Below are 7,181 nucleotides of genomic sequence, written 5' to 3'. Positions count from 1 at the left end.
CACACCCACCTGCTAGTGAAAATTAACGCGCAATTTCAATGTCTGTTCATGTGTTTCCAACAATCGCAACAGGTGTCGTTATTTCTGGTCAAACACGCACACATCTTACTGTTCATGAGTAAGCAACTGATACGTAAGCTATATTCGTGGATGCACGGTAGGTGTGCAGTTCGATTGTCGCTTAGGCACAAAAGTTTGTATCCTTATTTTAGATTCAGACACCTAGCGGCTCGTAAGAAAAACCGATACGTAACATTTGATTTTTCTTAGTTAACAATCGGATTACGTGTTGGGTTCGTATCTCCGTCACAGAACTTCACATCATGCACTTCATCTTTAAATGCATATGCACACTTTGTTACTTCAGAATGGAGGTATATCAGACATCTTTCGTGGTTAGATAACAGGGACGAAAGGGTCTTGATAGGAGTCACGGTTTATTACAAAAATTGTCGTCTTTTATTTCCAAGTTTAGATTTGGTTACTGGTATTGGCCAAAATTTCGGTAATTCATGACTCTTCATGGCTAATCATCAATATGATGTGATTAGATTAGATTAGATTACATTAGATTAACTCTTGTTCCATAGATCATGAATACGGCATTTCGTAATGATGTGGAACGTGTCATTTTAATGAAAGATTTCTTTAAATACCATGATTCAATTTCTTTACAACAATTTTTTACACTCTCTCTCATTGCTTTTTATTTATCTCTCTCTCTCTCTCTCTCTCTCTCTCACCAACACACACACACACACACACACACACATTCTTTTTTATTTTTATTTGTATGTTGTGCCGGCCGTAGTAGCCGAGCGTTTCTAGGCGCTACAGTCTGGAACCGCGAGACCGATACGGTCACAGGTTCGAATCCTGCTTCGGGCATGGATGTGTGTGATGTCTTTAGGTTAGTTAGGTTTAAGTAGTTCTAAGTTCTAGGGGACTGATGACCTCAGAGCCGGCCGCGGTGGTCTAGCGGTTCTAGGCGCTCAGTCAGGAACCGCGCGACTGCTACGGTCGCAGGTTCGAATCCTGCCTCGGGCATGGATGTGTGTGATGTCCTTAGGTTAGTTAGGTTTAAGTAGTTCTAAGTTCTAGGGGACTTATGACCACAGATGTTGAGTCCCATAGTGCTCAGAGCCATTTGAACCATTTGATGACCTCAGAAGTTAAGTCCCATAGTGCTCAGAGTCATTTGAACCATTTTTTGTATGTTGTGCTCGACTATCGGCGAGGCACGAAAACGCCTGTGAATGACTTTCTTAGTTTTGAGTACACTTACGAAAGAAATATAAAAACAACAAGGAGAGTTACTGATTTATGATGCTCAGTTTGCAGTCAGTTCTGAGTATTATTAGTAACTACGCTCCAGTCCCTAAACCTAGTTACAGAAAGCGAATCAGACGCATTACGTATTCCAGGCCGTAGCAGCCGCGACTTGGAGACACCAGCTATGGTCACTTCCCAGACCGCTGTAGGATCACATCGGTTCGTCTTCTTCCTGCTGGTACTGTAACTGAGATTTGGCAACAAGGCAACGTATGTTTGGCAACTCTGTGATCGACGAGTTACTTCCTGGTGTGCACGGAATTAAGCCTCAAAGTTCACTTGATTTTACCTGTCATTTCCATTGAATAATCTGAGTTATTATCGCTTGAAGGGTAACAAAAGATTGAAAATTTACGGTTTTCAGCCCAGGAAAGTCGTTGCAGGTGGAAACCGCAACTAATCTCGACCTTCAAATAGCGGTTTACGAGTTCTAGTTACTATTGCCCTCGTAATAGGAACCTAATACTCATACCTCCTCGCCAGCTCTGTGGTAACGTGCTGACCTGTGAAAAAGCGTCTGTTACGGTTTGCAGTTCCAGTCTCACTGACTGTAACGTTTTTATCCCTTCTGTGAAAGAGCTACAAGCAGTCAGATCAAACATCAATAAGGAAATCGCAAGAAAAAGCTTTCAGCTCATAGTGCAATGTTGAAAAACTTACAATGCTGCACAACAAGTAAGGCCTCTTTCCGCTGCTGACAAGCGAATTTTGGGTTTCTAGGAATACGTAACTATATTTATGAAATGCCACATTTGCATACCTCTTGAGTATGACACAGCATACCAATTAAACACAGACCCAATCAAAATCTAAGTGAGTAGTATTTTACTAATTCGTGTCGATAGAGGCATGCTTGTGTACAGATACATTCGTCGTAAGGTTATCATGGTTAGTTTTATTTCATTTCTTATAATACAGTGCACAATTTTCGTAAGGTTTCCTTTAGTGTTGTTAAAACAATAGTAAACATGATAGAGAAATTAATCATCAACGATATATGCGAATTCTCTGATGTTACCTATGACAGTCTGACAATGCACATGCAGTTTATTGATTACATGCATGTAGAAAACTTGTTCTGAGTTAAAGCTGTCAAACAAAGTTTGAAGAAGAATAAAATATCACTACCACACGACGACTAATGTAGAAAATACTTTTCTGACATATTATGGCACGATGCGATCTCCCTGCACATCTTCGAGATGCATCTGCTGCCTGCTGTCTATTAAACCTGAATAGAACAAAATGTCACACTAGTTAGCCCTTTTTCCACATGCGACTACTTTGGGTTGAGAAGTGAAGGGAATTATGTTCAAAGTTCCATTAGATTGATACCTTCAGCAGAGAGCAGAATTGCGTTTTAAAAAATGTAGCACTGAATGTATTCGAACTCGCGACATCTTATCTATGCTACAAGCTGACACGTAGCTACAGCAGCTCCACAGCTCGGCAACTATAATAGGAAGCTAAGACCCATACCTCCTCGCCAGCTCTGTGGTAACGTGCTGACCCGTGAAAAAGCGTCTGTTACGGTTCGCAGTTCCAGTCTCACTGACTGTAACGTTTTTATCCCTTCTGTGAAAGAGCTACAAGCAGTCAGATCAAACATCAATAAGGAAATCGCAAGAAAATGCTTTCAGCTCATAGTGCAATGTTGAAAAACTTACAATGCTGCACAACAGGTAAGGCCTCTTTCCACTGCTGACAAGCGAATTTTGGGTTTCTGGGAATACGTAACTATATTTATGAAATGCCACATTTGCATACCTCTTGAGTATGACACAGCATACCAATTAAACACAGACCCAATCAAAATCTAAGTGAGTAGTATTTTACTAATTCGTGTCGATAGAGGCATGCTTGTGTACAGATACTTTCGTCGTAAGGTTATCATGGTTAGTTTTATTTCATTTCTTATAATACAGTGCACAATTTTCGTAAGGTTTCCTTTAGTGTTGTTAAAACAATAGTAAACATGATAGAGAAATTAATCATCAACGATATATGCGAATTCTCTGATGTTACCTATGACAGTCTGACAATGCACATGCAGTTTATTGATTACATGCATGTAGAAAACTTGTTCTGAGTTAAAGCTGTCAAACAAAGTTTGAAGAAGAATAAAATATCACTACCACACGACGGCTAATGTAGAAAATACTTTTCTGACATATTATGGCACGATGCGCTCTCCCTGCACATCTTAGAGATGCATCTGCTGCCTGCTGTCTATTAAACCTCAATAGATCAAAATGTCACAGTAGTTAGCCCTTTTTCCACATGCGACTACTTTGGGTTGAGAAGTGAAGGGAATTATGTTCAAAGTTCCATTAGATTGATACCTTCAGCAGAGAGCAGAATTGCGTTTTAAAAAATGTAGCACTGAATGTATTCGAACTCGCGACATCTTATCTATGCTACAAGCTGACACGTAGCTACAGCAGCTCCAGAGCTCGGCAACTATTCCTCCAGAACTTTTGGTTTCTACAGCACTGTGAGATTATGCATATGGCCAGGTCTTGACTTCTGAGAGACAAACAGTTACAGCTTTTCTTGTGGACTGAACGACGTTTTCTAGTAACAGATAGCGCAATAGAATAGCTCAAGTGGAAAGGAACACTTCCTATTTAAACTTCTGCATCCTACACTGTTGGCAGTTGTGTGTAAGTGGCAGTTACGTGATTTTATTTCTGTGATTACAAAATAGTCGAATGTATGCACTGGGTAGCCGAGGCAGCTAGTTCATGGTGATTCGGTCAACCAAGTAAATGAATTTACTGAACATGCTGCAAATTACTACAGGGAGCCTGTGTGTCAGAATTCTCATCCAGTGTGGCGCAACTGCGTTACGATAGAAAAATGACTCGCAGGGAAGAGGATTTCGTGGTCTGTTGGACGGATGGTAGGTTGTTATACCTATGGTCTGGGTTCGATTCCCACTTCCGTCAATGATTTTAGATAGGGAGAGACAGATTCCATTCTCTCCTGGCTACACCAAGTGAAGGAGATATAATGGCTGCGTGGTCCGAAAAGTCACATTAAAGATGATATTCCTTCTTTACCAAGTAGACGGTAGGGTGAACCACAACAAAGTCTGGAGTGGCGACGTGTAGAAACTCTATCACCAGTAACCTTTCTTATACTAGTTATTTATTTCAAGTGACGACACAAACGCTATGTATGGTCACAGGACACTTATTCCATCTTTTATTTGAGCTTCTGTATGTCGATAAAATTGATTCTAAACTGGGAATGCAACTCAGACCGCCCTTAACGCGGAATTTGATCCCTTCGTGGCAATACAGCTCGGCTACAATTTGTTGTTTGTTCAAAACTGCAGATTCCTCAACACCTTCACATATTACGCGTGAATGGGATCGAATCCTGGCCCGGCACTAAAGATTTAATTATGTATTATCAAGCTCTATCATGAGAACACCTATCTGCTGGTGGATAATAATTTTGATTTTTAATGTATTTTCATTCGTTGTCAACACTAACGATATCTGACGTTTTTATCTCCCAGTGAGACACAGAACTATTTGCGAGATGACTGTAAGTTCAAGATGCTATTCTGAGCAGCTGGTGGAGAAAAATTCGCTAGCTGACGTCTCTTTGTGTGTAGTCAACAACGATATGAGTGGGGCTCTATTCCCAGTGAGCGCTGAACTCTTCGTCATATTATTTCAGTTCGTCGTGTCATTTAATGTTCATACATATTCTCAACTAGCTGCTCGTGAATAACTTTAATTTTTAATGTCATTTTGTGTTAAATAGTTCAAATGGTTCAAATGGCTCTGAGCACTATGGGACTTAACTTCTAAGGTCATCAGTCCCCTAGAACTTAGAACTACTTAAACCTAACTCACCTAAGGACATCACTCACATCCATGCCCGAGGCAGGATTCGAACCTGCGACCGTAGCGGTCACGCGGTTCCAGACTGAAGCGCCTAGAACCGCACGGCCACACCGGCCGGCCCCCACCATCTGGTATCAATGCATTACCCTATCATCCATTATATATGATTATTTTCATAGTACACTTGATATTATAGATGAGTAGGACACAAGACAGGACATAGATAATGTCCGTTTGACGTCAACAGTGTGTAACATTTTACTTTTTTTGAATAGGACAATGTTCCTCTCCAATAATTTTTAGATTAGTTACAATAAGCTTACGCTGCAAGAGAATTCGCTTGTATTTTTCAATATGTGGTCTGTTGTCGGTTTGAAGGCTTTCCATAACATCGGTAACGTAGTGCAACTCCACCGAGGGCTGTCTGGAGTAGGGTGGAGATAGCAATGTGAAAGTTGCGAGCTGTCGAAGACGATCTTAATATTCCTAATGCGATTAGGACATCGTATACTCTTGACGACGTTTAGCACCTGTGCAGTCAGTCACCCAATTTCAGAATTCATTTTGAGTAATCCTGCTAAATTCCCAAAATATTGTCTTTTTATATTGATGAGTAATATGGATAGTCGTCACGTTCATGTGCCGTCTACAACGCAAATTTAATGTTACTATCCTAGGAACTAACCTGCAATACGTTTTGTATTTCGTAATCGGAACAATCTGCATTAACCGTCATCAGAGCAATGTCAGGGAACAGAATGCAGCAGTGCCTTGCTACCTACTTGAGGACCTGCTTGAGTCGTGTTCTAAGGAAAGGGTAGTTGCTGGTTCGCATTATATTACACTAGCGAGAAGTACCGACTTTTCCTTTTCTCTGCAAACATCCAGAACTAAATTCAGTAACTAAATGCTAAGAATATATTTGCATTGTGCCAACTCAAAGATCAATAGATATGGATATAGATATAGATACAGATTTTTATATTTAAAGCCATTCTCGTTCTGCGTTGGAATAAACATCATTCATTATTTGCTTGTTCTTGTTACGATTGTTATTGTCATTCTCTCACTCGCAAGAGTTTTCGCATTCCTATTTGGTATCGATGCACATGAAGAGTGGCTATGAAAGAAGGGAATACTGAATGTTACGTCATGCAGAATACACTCATTTACTTCGGCTCCTCGTGATCTACGCTACAGGAGAAGTGAGATACATGAAGTTGACAGTGTGAGGACAGACCTGGTAGCACAACTGTGCAACTACACAGTGTTACCAGATAAAATGGTGCTGCGGAATCGACAGTGTAGTACGGACTTTGCCACAGTAGCAGACAGCTGGTAATTTAGGACCATGACCGTGGATTACACTTTGGTCAGTGCTGGTTAGAGTGCTGCAACTGTAAATGGAAGGCTTTGTTTGATAGTCTTATGCTGATGCTGTCTGAATAAATTATGCCATTGGATACAAAGCGGTTTAGTTTTGAGACCTAACCCACGAGGGGGGAAGGCACAGTGGTCTACTTCAGGAATTCCAAGCAATAAAACACAAAAAACAACCCAGGAAGGGAGACATGCATTTGGAATCTGTTCATCGTTACGGGGTCAAACAAGAGGGTAACATTACTGAAACAATGATCGGGCTACTTAGTATATAATAGAGCATACAGATTTCAAGGAGGAAACGTATGAAGACGCAGACTTCCTCGTTATCAATATGTGCGGCATATCTTTCGTGTTAACGAAAGTAAATTCCCGCTTTACCTCTTCTTACGTGTCAAATGAAATGAATGCCATGAGGAATAGAATATTTGTTGACTGCGTCTCTTCTTGCTTCCATCCTTACCAACATATTTCTTCATTCTCGTGGTAATCATGACATTCTATGTGTATGCTGCAAAAGATTGCAAGTGGACAAATTCGACATCGAGGTGCAAAGCGTTATATTCAATTCGAATAAGCTTCCGGTGTATTTTTACTTCGTTTGTATTT

This window comes from Schistocerca nitens, chromosome 2, assembly GCF_023898315.1.
Source record: "Schistocerca nitens isolate TAMUIC-IGC-003100 chromosome 2, iqSchNite1.1, whole genome shotgun sequence".
NCBI lineage: Eukaryota > Metazoa > Arthropoda > Insecta > Orthoptera > Acrididae > Schistocerca > Schistocerca nitens.
Note: the sequence above shows the minus strand (reverse complement) of the source record.